The sequence below is a fragment of the Phocoena phocoena genome, chromosome 4 (assembly GCF_963924675.1).
Source record: "Phocoena phocoena chromosome 4, mPhoPho1.1, whole genome shotgun sequence".
Classification (NCBI taxonomy): Eukaryota; Metazoa; Chordata; class Mammalia; order Artiodactyla; family Phocoenidae; genus Phocoena; species Phocoena phocoena.
This window is the reverse complement of record NC_089222.1, coordinates 44,961,658-44,980,547: the sequence shown is the minus strand read 5'-3', so window position 1 is coordinate 44,980,547 and position 18,890 is coordinate 44,961,658.

The window sequence follows — 18,890 nt, the reverse complement described above, 5'->3', positions numbered from 1 at the left end:
AATTTTGTATCCTGCAATTTTACCCAATTCATTGATTAGCTCTCGTAGTTTTCTGGTGGCATCTTTAGGATTCTCTCTATATAGTATCATGTCATCTGCAATCAGTGACAGTTTTACTTCTTCTTTTCATTTGTATCCCTTTTATTTCTTTTTCCTCTCTGATTGCCGTGGCTAGGACTTCCGAAACTATGTTGAATAACAGTGGTGAGAGTGGACATCCTTGTCTTGTTCCTGATCTTAGAGGAAATGCTTTCAGTTTTTCATGATTGAGAATGATGTTTGCTGTGGGTTTGTCATATATGGCCTTTATTATGTTGAGGTAGGTTCCCTCTATGCCCAATTTCCGGAGAGTTTATATCATAAATGGGTGTTGAATTTTGTCAAAAGCTTTTTCTGCATCTGTTGAGATGATCATATGTTTTTTTATCCTTCAGTTTGTTAATATGGTGTATCACATTGATTGATTTGCATATATTGAAGAATCCTGCATCCCTGGGATAAATCCCACTTGATAGTGGTGTATGAACCTTTTAATGTGTTGCTGGATTCTGTTTGCAAGTATTTTGTTGAGGATTTTTGCATTTATATTCATCAGTGATATTGGTCTGTAATTTTCTTTTTTTTGTAGTATCTTTGTCTGGTTTTGGTATCAGGGTGATGGTGCCCTCATAGAATGAGTTTGGGAGTGTTCCTTCTTCTGTAGTTTTTTGGAAGAGTTTGAGAAGGATGGGTGTTACCTCTTCTCTAAATGTTTGATAGGATTCACCTGTGAAGCCATCTGGTCCTGGACTTTTGTTGGAAGATTTTTAATCACAGTTTCAATTTCATTACTGTGATTGGTCTGTTCATATTTTCTATTTCTTCCTGGTACAGTCTTGGAAGGTTATACCTTTCTAAGAATTTGTCCATTTCTTCCAGGTTGTCCATTTTATTGGCATAGAGTTGCTTGTGCAGTCTCTTAGGATGCTTTGTATTTCTGCAGTGTCTGTTGTGTCATTTCTAATTTTATTGATTTGAGTCCTCTCCCTCTTTTTCTTGATGAGTCTGGCTAATGGTTTATCAATTTTGTTTATCTTTTCAAAGAACCAGCTTTTAGTTTTATTGATCTTTGCTATTGTTTTCTTTGTTTCTATTTCATTTATTTCTGCTCTGATCTTTATGATTTCTTTCCTTCTGCCAGTTCTGGGTACTGTTTGTTCTTTTTTCTCTAGTTCCTTTAGGTGTAACGTTAGATTGTTTATTTGAGATTTTTCTTGTTTCTTGAGGTAGGCTTGTATAGCTATAAACTTCGCTTTTTAAACAGCTTTTGCTGCATCCCATAGGTTTTGGATCATTGTGTTTTCATTGTCATTTGTCTCTAAGTATATTTTGATTTCCTCTTTGATTTCTTCTGTGATCTCTTGGTTATTTAGTAACGTGTGGTTTAGCCTCCATGTGTTTGTGTTTTTTATGTTTTTTCCCCTGTAATTGATTTCTAATCTCATAACATTGTGGTCAGAAAAATGCTTGTTATGATTTCAATTTTCTTAAATTTACTAAGGCTTGATTTGTGACCCAAGGTGTGATTTATCCTGGAGAATGTTCCATGCACACTTGAGAAGAAAGTGTAATCTGCTGTTTTTGGATGAAATGCCATATAAATATCAATTAAATGTATCTGGTCTACTGTGTTATTTAACACTTGTGTTTCCTTATTAATTTTCTGTCTGGATTATCTGTCCATTGGTATATGTGAGGTATTAAAGTCCCCTTCATTATTGTGTTACTGTCGATTTTCCCTCTTGTGGCTGTTAGCATTTGCATTATGTATTGTGGTGCTCCTATTTTGGGTGCATATACATTTATAATTGTTATATCTTTGTCTTGGATTGATCCCGTGATCATTGTGTAGTGTCCTTCCTTGTCTCTTGTAACATTCCTTATTTTAAAGTCTATTTTTTCTGATATAAGTATTGCTACTCCAGCTTTCTTTGATTTCCATTTGCATGGAATATCTTTTTCCATCCCCTCACTTTCAGTCTGAATGTGTCCCTTGGTCTGAAGTGGGTCTCTTGCAGACAGCATATATATGGGTCTTGTTTTTATATCCATTCAGCGAACCTGTGTCTTTTGCTTGGAGCACTTAATGCATTCACGTTTAAGGTAATTATTCATATGTATGTTCCTATTACAATTTTCTTAATTGTTTTGGGTTTGTTTTTGTAGGTCCTTTTCTTCTCTTGTGTTTCCCACTTAAAGAAGTTCCTTTAGCATTTGTTGTAGAGTTGGTTTGGTGGTGCTGAATTCTCTTAGCTTTTGCTGTGTGTAAAGCTTTTGATTTCTCCATCAAATCTGAATGAGATCCTTGCTGGGTAGAGTAATCTTGGTTGTAGTTTCTTCCCTTTCATCACTTTAAGTATATCACATCCCTCCCTTCTGGCTTGTAGAGTTTCTGTTGAGAAATCATCTGTTAACATTATGGGAATTCCCTGGTATGTTATTTGTCATTTCTCCCTTGCTGCTTTCAGTAATTTTTCTTTGTCTTTAAGTTTTGCCAATTTGATTACTATGTGTCTCGGCGTGTTTCTCCTTGGGTTTATCCAGTATGGGACTCTGCACTTTCTGGACTTGGATGCCTGTTTCCTTTCCCATTTTAGGGAAGTTTTTGACTATAATCTCTTCAAATATTTTCTCGGGTCCTTTCTCTCTTCTCCTTCTGGGACCCCTATAATGCGAATGTTGTTGCATTTAATGTTGTCCCAGAGGTCTCTTAGGCTGTCTTCATTTTTTTTTCATTCATTTTTTTAAATTATGTTTTGCAGCAGTGAATTCTACTGTTCTGTCTTCCAGGTCACTTATCTGTTCTTCTGCCTCAGTTATTCTGCTATTGATTCCTTCTAGTGTATTTTTCATTTCAGCCATTGCATCATTCAGCTCTGTTTGTTCTTTAATTCTTCTAGATCTTTGTTAAACATTTCTTGCATCTTTCGATCTTTGCCTCCATTCTTTTTCTGAGGTCCTGGATCATTTTCACTATCATCATTCTGAATTCTTTTTCTGGAAGGTTGCCTATCTCCACTTCATTTAGTTGTTTTTCTGGAGTTTTATCTTGTTCCTTCATCTGGTACATAGCCCTCTGTCTTTTCATCTTGTCTGTCTTTCTGTGAATGTGGTTTTTTTCAACCGGCTGCAGGATTGTAGTTCTTCTTGCTTCTGCTGTCTGCCCTCTGGTGGCTGAGGCTATCTAAGAGGCTTGTGCAAGTTTCCTGGTGGGAGGGACTGGTGGTGGGTAGAGCTGGCTGTTGCTCTGGTGGGCAGAGCTCAGTAAAACTTTAATCCACTTGTCTGCTGATGGGTGGGGCTGTGTCCTCTCCCTTTTGGTTGTTTGGCCTGAGGCGACCCAACACTGGAGCCTACCCAGGCTCTTTGGTGGGGCTAATGGTGGACTCTAGGAGGGCTCATGCCAAGAACTTCCCAGAACTTCTACTGCCAGTGTCCTTGTCCTCATGGTGAGACAGAGCCACCCCCTGCCTCTGCTGGAGACCCTCCAACACTAGCAGGTAGGTCTGGTTCAGTCTCTATGGGGTCACTGCTCCTTTGCCTGGGTCCTGATGTGCACACTACTTTGTGTGTGCCCTCCAAGAGTGGAGTCTCTGTTTCCCCCAGTCCTGTTGAAGTCCTATAGTCAAATCCCACTAGCCTTTAAAGTTTGATTCTCTAGGAATTCCTCCTCTTGTTGCTGGACCCCAAGGTTTGGAAGCCTGACATGGGGCTCAGAACCTTCACTCCAGTGGGTGGACTTCTGTGGTATAAATGTTCTCCAGTTTCTGAGTCACCCACCCATCAGTTATGGGATTTGATTCTATTGTGATTGTGCCCCTCCTACCATTTCACTGTGGCTTCTCCTTTGTCTTTGGATGTTGGATATCTTTTTTGGTGAGTTCCAGTGTCTTCCTGTCGATGATTGTTCCTGATTCTTTATTATGGGATCTATCCTGTTTATTGTAGAATGTTGAGCAGCATCTCTGGTGTCTACCCATTTGATGCCAGTAGCCACTCTGCACCCCTCCCAATTATGGCAAAAAAAAATATCCTCATTCATTGAAATTCTAGTCCAAAGCACTTATGTTGGTAAACATATTTTAATTCTCAAGGCAGATATTTAGAATTTTTAACCAAATACATTATCTTCAAATAGAATTTAAATTTCATAAGGACATCTATCTTTTTATGGCATGGTCATGAAGTAACTGCAAGGAACATATCAGTAAGTGTAACATCCTACTTAAGAGTTTAGAGTTAGATTGCATGCACTCAAATACTACTTCTGATTTATTATCTGTATGATGGAGCACAGATTACTTCAGTTTTGCCTTTATAAAATGGAGGTCTAAAAAGTAAACATTAAAGCCTTATAGTGAGAAATGAGAAATTGCATGAATGAACTATATCAAACATCCAATAGATATGAGTTATTATTGAATGAAAGATTAAATTTGAGGAGACAATGTTTTGGAATTTATTTCATAATCCTCATTATCTCTCTGACCATAACCTACTCCTTTTCCTTAGTCTTGACTAATATTTTTCAACATACTTGCCTTCTTTCTGGTTTGGAATTAGCTCTTCTGCACTGTGCAGCTCCAGGGGGCATCAGTCACTCTCCATAGAATATGCCTTCAGGCCTTTTTTTCCAGCTGCTCTTCCATCTTCCTGAAAGAGGTTTTCCTTGACTGGCTTCTGTCAATCTGATCTTTGCTTAAATGCTACCTCTCAGAAAGACTTTCCATGATGATCTTCCAAATATAAATAACTACTCCGTGACTATCATATAGTTGTATTTTAATTTTACACATACTATATTCTATGTTTTTATGTGAGCTATGCACCTATAAATTAATCAATTTAATTGCTTATTGGTTTTGTCCCTGGAGTAGAATTTAAGCTCCGTTAGAGAAGGAAACTTGTCTGGCATTTTCACATGTATCCTAGGTGATTAGTATACTGTCAGGCATATGGTAAGGTTTAGTAATGTTTTTTGAGGGAATGAATGAAAGAATGGAGATTAAAAAATCTCCTGAAGAATTGAGAAGGTTTTTCAGAGTTACAAAATTCTTTGATATCCACTTATCAAAAAGAATTTTATCTAGAGAGTAACTAAGTGACAGTAGATCCCTTTGAATTTTTTTTTTTTATAGACCCCGGTGGGGTGGGAATCAGTAACTAAAGTATAATTTCTGATATTTAATTTACAGAATTAAGATCTGGAAACAAGCAAAAAAAAATAATTCAAATTATCATTTATTACCACCAAAAGTGTAGGAAGGACATAATCTCTAAACACAGGACAGTCTTAATTTTAATAAATGTTGCCATATAAAGAACTAATTACATTAATGCTCATTTTTCACAGTTTTTTCTCTTGCAAATTAGTGAAAACTTATTTACAGACCAGTAGAAGAAGTTTGTGAAGCCTTGGTTGAAAGCAGAGAATAGAATTCTTTAGTCCAAACTGAGAATTTGTCAATTTTGTGTACTTTTCACAGAGCTGGCCAGAGAAGTAAAGTTTCCCTTTGTCTGACTCAGGGGATCAGAGACTTTGTGTAGTCTTCATTATACTTTCTGCCTTTGAACTTTGCCTTTCTTATTTTGAATACCTTTGTTTTGGGAGTGTTCCATCTCTGGCCTGACCTGAATTATACCCTATGCAATTTGTCTTTCCCATTGTGTGTTTAGCATAACTTCAACAACTACTAATACTAGTTGCTAATATCAGTTTGACCCTCATCTTGGTCTAGAACATGAACACAGAGATGCTTTTTGAAAAGGGTGACCATGAACCTACCTCTTGAAGGTAATTGGGAAATAATCAGATTTGGAGGAAAAGTAGATAGATATTCAGTAGGTAGAAAGAAAGTAATGACATGTACAAGACAGAGGTGGAACTTAATGAGTGATATATAGAAAATGACATAGAGATTTACTTGCTAGGAGGAAATGAGACTTCAGATTACATTTCTTGTTTTTCTTTTCTGACTTATATTCTCTGTGTAGATGAATATGTGTGTGTGTGTGTGTGTGTGTGTGTGTGTGTGTGTGTATGGCCCCTTGGTTCTGATTTGTTTTGTGACACAGTATTCCAAAATTATTTTCTACACACAGATGTGTAGACCTTCCTTCATGACCTCACAAAAGAAACCACTTCACACAATCTACATTTTAAACATTACTTGAGTGAGAGATGGTCATTTTTTTTCTGAGCTAGTTACAGCAGGTTTCTCCATTCTTATTACAGTAAAGAGGATTTGAATGATTCACCTCTCATCATTTAGATTGCATACACGCACATGAGCTGTCACTTGGCTCCCACTCTCCAGACTGAATATGAAATAGGTATATTTGGTTTGTGATGGATATCACTTACAAATGTTAACTATTGCTGCTGTAGGTGTCACTGTTTTCTTAGCTGCTTATAAACTCAGGGATATTTTTTCCTGAGTTGTATATCTGAATAAAATTTTCACAAGAGAAGGTAAGCAAAAAATAGCAAATCTTTACATCTTTTATTTTGGGGAATACTCTTTTAGGAAATTATTTTTACAAAAGTGCAAAGATTTTATTTGAACTTTGAACAGAGATAAGATCACTTTACAATAATTTATCTTCCCCTGATATGCATTATGGGTTAGGACTGATTTAAATATTGTCAGGATTGCCCTATATATCCTTCTTTGCTTTTCTGTGCCATTTTCAAAGTCCAAGTTTCTTGAATATAGCAGCATTTAACTAAAATGGACAACTCTTCTGACTTCTTTAGTAAAAATATAAGCACAGGAAGGAACATCCTTGTCAGTATCAGTATCCATTTACTTCCCCCAGGTAAAATGAAAGAGTCTTATTCTTTTCTTCATGGTTGTACTGAACTCTTTGTTTCAGAAAAGCAATTTGCTATATTTATATAAGTTAAAATATGCTCTTTAGGTTAATATCATATTGCTATTACAGCTAACCCTATTTTCCAAATGAATTACTACCCTGTGCTCTTGTGATTTACTTTCATGGCTGGCACATCTTCTTACTTTATACTAATATCAAAACAAAAGTGTCAGAATATACATGATTTTATAACTAAAACAAAACATAAATAAGGTTAAGTGGAATTAACATGGTAAAAGTGATGTCTGATGTCAACTTCTGACCTAGGATAATTCATGTATTCTCCCATCTTCAACATTCTCATCTGTATTAAAAGTTTTACACCCTCTAAACCTTCTCAATGTCATTCTACCTAGAGATCTTTCCAGTTACTATCCACTTGATTGACTTCAATATCCACTTTGCTTAATTTTATATATCCTAGCCTCTTAGTTGTTTTACCTTTGTAAACACTAATGACCTTTATTTCAGCATAACTACAACCAAATGCCAACATAGACTATGTTTTAAATTTCAGCCTCATTAAAAATTTACTTAATCAATATCAAATTCCAATCTATCCCCCTCAGATGACAAGCTTGCTGCTCTCTTCCCTTACTCCCTATATTATCTTTCTTCTCTCTTAAACCCCCAGATCAAATCAAACGAAAAGCCCTGACTCATCAGTCTTCTAAAATTTCTCAAAATAGCCACTGTTCACAATGCTGTCTGGAATTTTGATTACTCATTTCCATCCTAGAATAGTCACCTCTTGATTATAGGCTTTTTCTCTCCAGATCTTTCAGCACATTGAATTCAGAGTAAAGTTTATAAAATGCTAAACAGGTCATGTCAGCTCCCTGATGAAAATCCTTGAATAGCTATTTATCTTTATCCTTTATGTTGTTTTCAGACATCTTAAAGGACTGTCATGTTTTTCTCTGTAATTCCCTTTGTCTAAAATATAAGATTTCCCTATATTTTCATGGCTGACATCAACTCACCTTTCCTGTGTGAGCTTAGATGGAAAATTCTATAGGCACATACTCTGGCCCACCAAAGCCAGATTAAATGACACTCAAGGGTTCACATAACATCATGTGTCCTATTTTATTATAGGATTATGAGTTATTATTTTACTAAGGTACCCTTATTTTTGGCAAATATACTTCCATTTATCTGCATTTATTTAGTACTGCACTTATCTACATGTTAAATCCTACCTTTGTGTTACTTAGTATATTCTTCAGCTATGAATTTAAAAGCCACTTCTTATAGAAGACTTATCTAAACTCCTCAGACTAGATCAGGTCCACTTTATAAATATTTTTATAGCTCAACAGAATTTTTCATCTAAATACTTTTTTAGATTATGTATTTGTGTGAATTTGTGGGCAAAGATGCCTCCCTGATTAAAGATTTCAGCTCATCTAGGTAGGAACTGAGTCTGTTTTACCAGTTATTGCATGTTCAGCATGTAACACTAAGTCTGAGAATAATAAAAGGCATGTATTAGCTCTTTGTTGTATAAATAAATTAATCATTTTATTGGATTTAAAACATAAAGATTGTTTTGCAGGCTGCAAATGCTCTATATATTGTAAAAAGTCTTTTTATATAAAAATTCTGCTTATGAATAAAACATGATAGGTCAAGGCTGGCTAAGTCTCTTGGGGCAATTTGTTTCTGACCTAAAAAATATTGGAAATTTCATATGGCTCAAACAAAAAGCTTGCCTAAATTACAAGATAATATTGTAATGGTATCAGAGATTTGGTGCTATGAGGATTAGACAAGCAAATATTCCACGAAGAAAAGAACTTTTCTAACAGAAGCTAATGCTCTCCTCTGGGAGTTCATTAATTCTTGGAATGGGCTAAATATTGGGATTTTTCTAGACCAAAAAAACATCTGTTAGGAGAAAGAGAAATTAACCTAAAATGTAGTTGTCATGTGAGGCTGATGGGAACAATTGGAAACTAGAGAGAAAGAAACTCATAGTTTGTATCATTGGACATTTGTTGAGTTCTGATGCTGTTTAGGAGACTGGGGAACTAGGTTGAAAGTTTATAAAAGGCAGACCAATCTCCCACATCTTATAGTGCTTAGGAAAAAAAAAAAAAAGACCTATTGGAAGGATATTTACCTCAGGCACAACAATTTTATTCCCCTTAAGATATTGCTCAATTTTGAACTACTTGCAACTGAAAAAGAAAAAGCTTGATTTGGAATATCTGAAGGACAGAGCTTGATCTCCCACAGTACAAGGCAAAGGAGAGAGCCCCATTATACTGGAAGGGTCATGCCTTAAAAACAAGTGAAATTAAGATGGACTGATTTTTACTAAAACTGCAATCTAGCCTGACCCAGCTCAACTCCTGATTATATTACTTAATAAGGTAAAGAGAGACCCATGACTGGTGAAAGATGAGATCATCTGGATTCTTTTTTTTTTTTTGGTAAACAATTTTCAGCATATAATAACAAAGATGATGAAGCATGTGAGAGACAAAAGCAATGGCTGATAATCAAGGGAAATATCAGACAATATATGTGGACTACACAGTTACTGGAATTAGCAGACACAGTTACTGGAATTAGCAAACACAGTCTTTGAAATAACTATGATAAATTTATTAAACAAAATTTTTAAAATGAGAAAAAAGCAGAATAAGGATTTTCAAAAAATAATTGTAATCAAATTTTAAAAGGGATAAAATGAACATTCTAGAGTTGAAAGATAAAATTAAGAGCTCACTGGATGGCTTTAACAGAAAATACAGGATCAATGAACTCAAAGACAGGTCAATAAAAAATACTCTAATAAAATACAGAAAGTATTTTAATAAAAAGAAGACATGTGGGTTATATGCAAAAGGTCTAATTTGTGTGCTAGTGGAATCTCAAAAGGAAACAAAAGAGATAATATGGTAGAAATAATATTTGAAGTGATAATGGCTGAGAATTTTCTGAACTGTTGAGATATATCAACCCTCAGATTCAGGAATTTAGCAAACCTCTAAACCAAAGAAAACCACACCCATGCATGTAAGGTAAACCTGTTGGTAATCTTAGAAAAAAGGTTTTAAAAAGTCAGAAAAAAAGACACATTACTTTCAAAGGGCCAACAATATGATAGATAGGTGACTCAACAGAAACATTGAAAGCCAGAAAGCAATGAAAGACATATATAAAGTGATAAAAGGAAGTAAACGCGTCTAGAAATATTTGCCCAGTGAAAATATCCTTCAAAAGAGAAAACGAAATAAAGACTTTTCTAAGCAAACAGTGACCAAGGAAGTTTGTCACCAGCAGGCCTGCACTTAAAAAATTAAACACAGTTCTTCTGGTAGAAAAGGAAAAATTTCCAGACAGAAACATGACTATTCAGGAAATGAAGACCATCACAGAAGGTAAATATGTAGGTCAATAAAATAAATACCAACTGAAGAACACAATAATTATAATGTCTTATACTGTTCAGATTATATTAGGAAAAGCAATGCATGCCAAAAAAGGAAAAGTCTGATTGAGGGGAAAACAAATTTTAAAGAATCTGAAGTTCTACAACTCTCTCAGAATTGGTAAAACTAAGAATTTTTGTTAGGTGGTAATGTTAAAGATGAATACAGGAAACACTAAAAGAATAGTAAAAAGTATATAACTAGCAAATTAATAGAAGGAAAACATAAAATATAAATTATAGATATAAAAGAGATGGGATAAATAACAACAAAAAAGCATCTTTTAGAAACATATAAAGAAAATATTTTGGATGAAATAATACAATTCCTGGGATTGCTTCAAAGTAATCCAAAGATGAGAACTGTAGACAAGAGAGTATAAATAAAGCAAGATTGGTCATAGGTTGATAATAGTAGAAGATGAGTTATGGATTATACTATTCCCTCGACTTGAATTTTCTTACAATAGAATATATATATAATATATATAATGTGTATATACATATATATACACACACACATATATATATGTATATATATATATAAACATGCAGGATATTATGCCACTTCAAAAAATGTCATAGCTAATAAATTGCCTATAAATTTACTTTCCAGTATTACTCCAAAGTTTTAAAACCAGATGTGTAGGATGATAGGGAATCTAGATTATGATGCCTAGAGATGGGAATGGGAGGATACAAAAGTATGAGGTATTTTAAAGATATGATAATTTATGAACCTATCTAACATCTTAGTGTAACACATCTGTTTTGGGCACTTCTGATGAAATTAAGCTTTATGAAGCCTGTACTTTTATGATTGTGGAAACAGGTCATTTTAATTTCAAAAATGTCCATAAAAGTTGATCTGGATCTATGATTCACAACTTATTTTAGAATCCCTGATTACCTTGCAGATTTCATATGCCAGCAAAATACACAGAACATATCACAGCATGTTCTGAGTCCCTGCAGTTCATCTTAGATCAAAGATCCCTCTGAATTAAACCAGCTGTATTCCATTTAATAATCACTTGAATTTGGACTTAAAATTTGCTTGATAGTTTTCTTTCGTTTACTTAGACCTTCTTGGATTTAATGTCTCCTGCTATATTAAATTAGTATCTAATGCAGATCATTCTTTAACTCATCTTTTGCTGTTCTGACTACATTTTGGTGTTATCCATGCTTTCTGCTTCTCACTTATCACCTCCTTTTAAAAATTATCAATTCCCTTTTGGCCCCCAGATTTTTTAAGGCTCTTATTCCACTATAATTGGAACATTGTCTGACTTAATGGTTCATAAAATGAACCTAATGGTTCATTGATGATAACAGCAATCTATATCAGAAAACATTGAGCATATTTAGATTTTATTAACAATAAAAATTTTTGGATTAAGAATAAACTTTGGAAGTTTTAACAATATTTTTTCTACTTGAAAACAAGATTTATATTACCTAGAGTACATCTTTATGTTGAATTACTTATCCTTCAATTTTTAGATGAAATGTACTTGACAAAGAATTATGGGCCATTGTATTATAGGCAAATCATGTGCTAAGTATGAAATACACAACTAACAGGCCAGATAAAGCTTCTCTATTCATAAACCTAATGTAGTTGAGTTTGAACGACTGCTTTCTTAACCTATCTACTAAGATTTTTATTGACTGTTTCATGTATACTTAAGTACCTTTATTTCAGATAAACTGGTCTACCTTATTTCAGAATAAATTAGTCCCCTTTAAAGCCTTTAATTTTATGTCATAGTTTTATTTTTTCCCCTTTGTTAGGATTTTGTATGTTGATCTTTGCTGATACAACTATTAATTTGATTTCCAGTTACAGTGACCTTTCAGTGTGTTAGGACTAGGGATGAAATTTTGGAATGCAAAGGAATTGGGGTAGTGTCCAGATTGGACTATCGGTATATGAGACAGTTGAGAAGTCACACAGGTAATATATTAATTTCCTGATGTTGCTATAACACATCACCACAAATTTAATGACTCAAAGCCAGAGTCACCTGAAAGCTTGACTGGGACCAGAGGATTTTTACCAAGGTGGCTCATTCACATGGTTGACAAGTTGGTGCTGGTTGTTGGTGGGAGGCTTCATTTCCTTGCAACATGGGTCTCTCCATAGACTGCTTGATTATCCTCATGGCATGGCAACCCTCCATCAGAGAACTAGAACCAAGTGAAAACTACACCTATTATAAACTAATCTTAAAAGTCACATAGTTTTACTTCTGCCATATTCTGTTCATTAGCTGCTAGTCACTAAACCTGACCCACCTTCAAAAGGAGAGGAATTAGGCTTCACCTTTTGAAGGGAGGAATGTCAAAGAATTTCTGAACATGCTGTAAAGCCATCACATTTTGTAAGGCAGTGTAGATCCCCTCATGTAATGCCACTGTCTGTATCTCAGATTTTAGTATTATAAAGTGTTATAATTTAAGGAAATGATAACTTTTATCTTAGAATATTTTAAATATCCCAGTTAAGTAGTTTCCATGTTCTTTATGATTTGTATGGTCTTGGACCATATTGACTTTTTCCCTTTACATTCAAATCTTTGAACATATAAGTTAATGAAAATAAATTTGCCAGTATAAACTCATTTTATTTAAAACATTTTATTTAAAAACATTTCTGTATGTTATTAACTTTCTGACCATGATACGAAATGTAATTTGGTCTTTTTTTAAAAATAAAGTAATGAATTGCCTCAAGAAGACCATCTTGAATATTAATCATGATTATACACCTGTAGGTATAAAACATTGAAATGATTATAATTACCAACAGTATATTCTGAAAGTCACTTCCTTTCACTATATCATTTTAATATACTTTTTAATCCTTAAAGTATAGGAGAAAATTTAATAAATTGAGGATTTTCTGTTAGTATTAATTATCGTTATTTTCCTACATCTTTTGTGGGTTCCTACCCCCAGTAATTTTCAAATTTTCCCATCTACAATGTAATGTGATTAAATATTGGAATAATTTCTTCTATATATTGTTTCTTCTTTCATTCTAATAAATGATTCATGGGTATTTACAATACATTTTGTTCATATTAATATACCTCATTAAAAAAATACTTTTACCAATTGTTTAAATTCTTGTAAATTTTTTCCTTCTGGATAATTAATGATACATTTATAACAAAAAATATGAACATTTATAAATATAAGTCCACTTGCACTCCCCTACAGGATTTTTGTGTCTTTGAAAAATAACTTTTAGTGCAATTAAGTTTTGATTAACTCTATAAGGGCTCCTTTTGCCTGCTTGGTTACACTGTGTGTATTTTGCAAGCAATTTTATATTCTATTTTAATATACATGTAAAAATTACATTCTCTATGTATTTCTTTTGGTGTTGGGTTATTCACACTCCCTACACACAGAAATGATGTCCCTTATCATATATGGCTATGACTACATGCCAGTGTTATTTTAAAGAACATGACGTTTTAGGACTACACTCCTAAAACTACTTTCATTTTTATTATTTTTATTCATATTTATAATGTGAATATATTATTGGCCTAGCATTGTGCTTAGTATAAAGGAATATCAGGTATGACCTGATCCTAAATAATTTAATTTAGATAGTATGCAACATAAGAAATATTTGACACTGTACACACAAATACTATTCCAAAAAAGGTCCCATAGTGATGATGAAGCCTGGAAAATTGCAAAGGAAAACAATGTGGGATCACATGTCAGAGGGGAAAGTAAAATAAAAATTTAGAAGAGCTGGTAACTCAGACTTCTCATTAAAATAAAACAGAAAAAAAAAAAAAACTAAAATAAAACACAACAGGCTTTTTGCTTAATCCATCTATTATGCTCTCTTTGCAAATGAATGGCATTCTAGAATTAGAAATGTTACGTATTTAAAGCATTTATCATCTTTCCAAATGCAAGTATCCCTTAGGATAATTATGTTAGCCATAGGAAAGTACATAATATTATGAGTAACTGAGCTATTGCAATGGATTAGTTTGCTAAATCAGACTCACACATATTAGAAATTGAAAGGATTTAGGAAATCAAGAGATTCAGACAAAGAGAAAGGTCCACAACATAGGCACACACACACGCATTGCAGCCAGCCCTCCTCGTCCTCCTTTCTCCTGTCAGACAGACACTCTCTAGCCCAAAGTACACAAACCCATTTTATGCCCAAAGAGTTGTATAGCTTATGTGACATTCTTCAAAGAGCCATGCATCAAAAATCCATTGATTCTAGATTTCCTTATCATAAGTGATCCTTTACCAGGAGCAACTTTTGAGGACATTCCATAGCAATAGATTCTTCCTGTAAAGAATGTTAATGTTATTTGTTTACCCAGAAGACCATGTTGACAAAGACATTAGCTTGGGTCACCTGCTTTCTTTTCTTCCCTTGGCAATGTTCCCTCAGTAATCAGATGAGATAGAAATTACTGGAAAACTGCTTTTATTCTTCCCAATTATTAAGGTTGGAATTTAGGGGAGATAATACTGAAAAGGGCTTGTGCAGGAAGGAAAAGAAGATAAATGGAAAACTTAAACCACCATGGGCAAATTTAGTGTACACAATTTTCCCCAAGGTCTACCTGCAAAAGATATTTTAAAATCATTTGGCCATATTCTTAGAAAACAAAGAGTATATTCTTCCAGTGCTCGGAATTCTCCTTAGTTTTACATGTTTTCATTATTGTATCCTAAAATGCAATTGAAAAGAAAAGGTTTATTTCACACATGAAAGAAAATGGAATTTTCTATAAAAAATGAGACAACTTATAGGTCTTATAGAAAAATTCAGTTTAGTTCATGTCAGTTCGGTTTTTCATTAAATTTCTATAAACAGCAACAATTTCAGTGTGCCATTATTCAAAGAATACATTTCTAAAGTTGATATAAAGACTTATTGAAAAAAAAAACACAGTCACTTAGGATTTTTTCTTACTATTCCAGTATGTAGGATAGAGGTATTTTGCAAGTGGAGGAAGACAACTCTATTCTTACCTCTGAGGGCTCTTGAAAATCTGTCTTTGACTCTTGGTCAAGATAAGGGAGGAAGACTTTCTAATTAGGTAAATAACAAAATCCCCCTCTGCAGCATCCAGGGTCACTTTGTTTGTTGATGGCGTTCACCTGGCATTTTTTCTTTTAAAATGTTATACAGTAATTGTTAAAAAATATGAAAAATTACCAAGAATTATTACTAAGAATTATTAAAAACCCAGAAACCATCTACATTTTTAATAGTGTTTTAAATGAAGATAGATCCATATGATGAAATGTTATATCACTATTTTTAAAAATCATGTTTTTGAAAAACATATAATGACATGGGAAATTTCATCATACCACGTACATAAGTATTTCAGCTTTGTACATGTGTGATTTAGTATGTTGTCAAATATTTTTACTGTGTGTAAGTTTTTGTTATAAGTTTATTATGTGTAGTTTTTATTGTGTGTAGGTACTCAGAGAGGATATATTTCACACTTATATGGTAAATAGTTGATTATTATTTTCTTTTAGACCCTGGGAATTGAATTTCTGATATTTTTTCAAATGATGGACATTAGTGAATTGTTTAACTGGAGACTAAGAATGCACATGAACTCTAGGAAAAATAAGTACTTTTGAATTTTTTAATATTGAATGCTTTCATTTTTCCCTGAATATTTTATTTCCTATTTTGTTTTCTATTTTCTTATTTTAATTTACTTGTCTTAGGATAAGTACCCAAATTCATGCAAGATAAATCTACAAATTGATTTCACTTTCTAAGTCAGCTTGCCTTCTAAACTCTTCCATTTTCTTGTGGCAGTGCAATTTATCCTTCCAGTTTCCCAGCCAAGTTATTGTATTCATTTAGAAGTCTTAAAAGCTTCATAGACTCCTGGCATTTTGAAACTATTTTCAGATTGCCTTTTTTCTTTCTATTACCATCACTACTACTATTGTCTATGTAGTTAAGGCAACTTTAGTTCTACCCATCTTAGCTTTTCAGCTGGCTCTTTAACAAAAAGAAGAGAGAGAAAAAAAAACCTTTTTACTAACGTATATAATGTATATGACATAGGAGAAACCTAACAGAAAAGTAACTCAAAGTGGTGGTTTAGGATTGCAGCTTATGTAGCATCTTCAACACAGAACAATAAATGTATAGAGAAATGATAGGACAAAGGAAAGTAGTTTTAGGCTTTGAAGCAATACTGTGGAAAAAAAAAAAAAAACATGGAAAGAAACAAATGGAATGTTTTGTTTGCAGATCCCCCGGTATGGTCTTTAGGCTAAGAATCTGTCCAATATAAGGAGAATTTATATCCTGCCTTTAGGCATTTTTAAAAGAGGAAGCTTTTTCTGGGCTTGCTTCTTCTTAATTGCCTTCAGCTCAAGATAATTTTTAAGTCAAAGAGGTATATTTTGAGGTGATATCCTGGCTTCCTTCATCTGTAACATATGAATCACAAAACATATCCTAGCAGCACTCTCTAGTTCCAGCCTCTTCAGACTCATCTTTGCCAAAGAAAGCTGTGCCTCAAATCCATTTTCATTATGATCTTCTAATATTGAAATGAGTATTATATCAAATATACACAAAACATTTATCTGGTTTTCCAGATCCGTTATTTAGTGCCAGCCTACTTCCTCTGATAACTTTCCTCTAATGTTTCTAATTTTCAGTTTCTCTTCTAAATCTAGTCACTATTACATTTACCCACAGTTGCCATTCCTGCCTTGTTGACTTGGCTCATACTGCTACTCTATTTGAGTTGTCTTTTCTTTTTAATATTTTTCTGGTATCTTTATGTTTCAAGGATCAGAACACATTCTACAAGAAATCAATAAGAAAATGCCAAAGGAAAATATTAAAATAGCAATTCAAAATAATAGAAAATATATCAACAGAAGCACACAAGTAATTGCCAATTAAATACTTTATAAAAGATTCAAGAGGGAAAGAGATTGCTTTAAGAAAAGGTGGTATTTGTTATAATCACAACTGTTACAGTTGTTGAATTTGGTAATCCTCTGCCCATTCGGCATTTCTTTTGCCAATTAATCATGAGAAGAAAGGAACGTGTATCACTGAGTGAAAACTTTAAGACTTTGCTCTGTTTATGTATTGCTGTATAATAAACCACTCCAAAATGTAGCACCTTCACACATTTTATTATAACTCCCAATTTCTAGGTTAGGAATTCAAACAGGGATGAGTTGGTAGATTCTTCTGCTCCATGTGTAGTTGACTGAGATCATTAATTTTCAGTTGGTGGTGCTAGGTTTGGTCTAGCAAAATGGCTTCATTTACATGTCTGGCTCCTTGGTAGGGATCGCTGAAAGGGTGATACCTCAGAGCTCCCTAAAACATAAAGCTTCAGGGCATCCTTTAACTTAGACTTGGAACTCACACATTGTCACTTTTACCATGTTCTATGTATCAGACAAGTCACTAAAGCAAGGCCAGATTTATAGGACGGGGATTAAACTCCATGACTTAATAAAAAAGTAGGAATAAAAATTCAATTATTTTTAATCTACCACAGAGTTATTGCATGATTCATCACACTAATTATCCCACCCCTGTGATAATGGAAATACATTATCACAGGTGTAGAGGAAGCTTCCATTTGACTGTATTTCTGAGTGTCTCCAATGAATGAGCAGATTGTCTAGAAACTGACATTGGAAATGAACCACAAGTGACCAACTTTTGTATTGTTATGTCATGGGTTTGGGGTGGGTAGTTGGTAACTGCAGCATGATTAGGTCTTCAGGACTTATAGAATTTTTGCTGGGTCTGGAAGTTCATACAGACAGTGTTGAAGGGTCAGTCCTTGAAGTCAGGCAGAACTGGACTCAGTTGCTTCCTTGCTGATGAGTAAGCATGGGAAGAGAAAAATAAAGGATGCCTTTAGGAGGGCATTGCTAGAATAGGGGAGTGTCTAGGGGACATTAATTAAACCATTTGATAGGAATAGAAACTTCTGGAAGTAGGTAATAGTGATAAAGACCTGAAAAGTATGTTGAGGTGAAATTTTGCTCAACTTGAAAACAGATTGAACTTTAGCTCCAGCCAATAAAAAATCTTGAGTCTGTTTAGTATGAGGATGTAACACAATGCTAGGCACATATAGGCAACCTAGAAAAAACAATTTTGATAGAATAAATTATAGAAAACTATATCTATTGTTATCAGATTCTTTTAGCCAGAATCACTTCTCTGGAAAACTGTAAATAACCTATTGTTCTAAGAATAGAAAATTCGTGAGATATTGGAACATGAGATCTTAGGCTAAGGTAGATATAAAGAAATTTATACTTTTTAAGAAGAAAATAGAATATTTTGGTTTTATTCAAATGGAACGTACACAGAAAACTTAAGAATTGAGGCAGTTTTGTGGTTTGAGGCTTGAATTATCTGGATAATTGCTTTAATTTTGCACCTCACTACATATGGGAACACATATACATTCTTACATATTTGGAAAAGTCAGTTTTTCTCTTT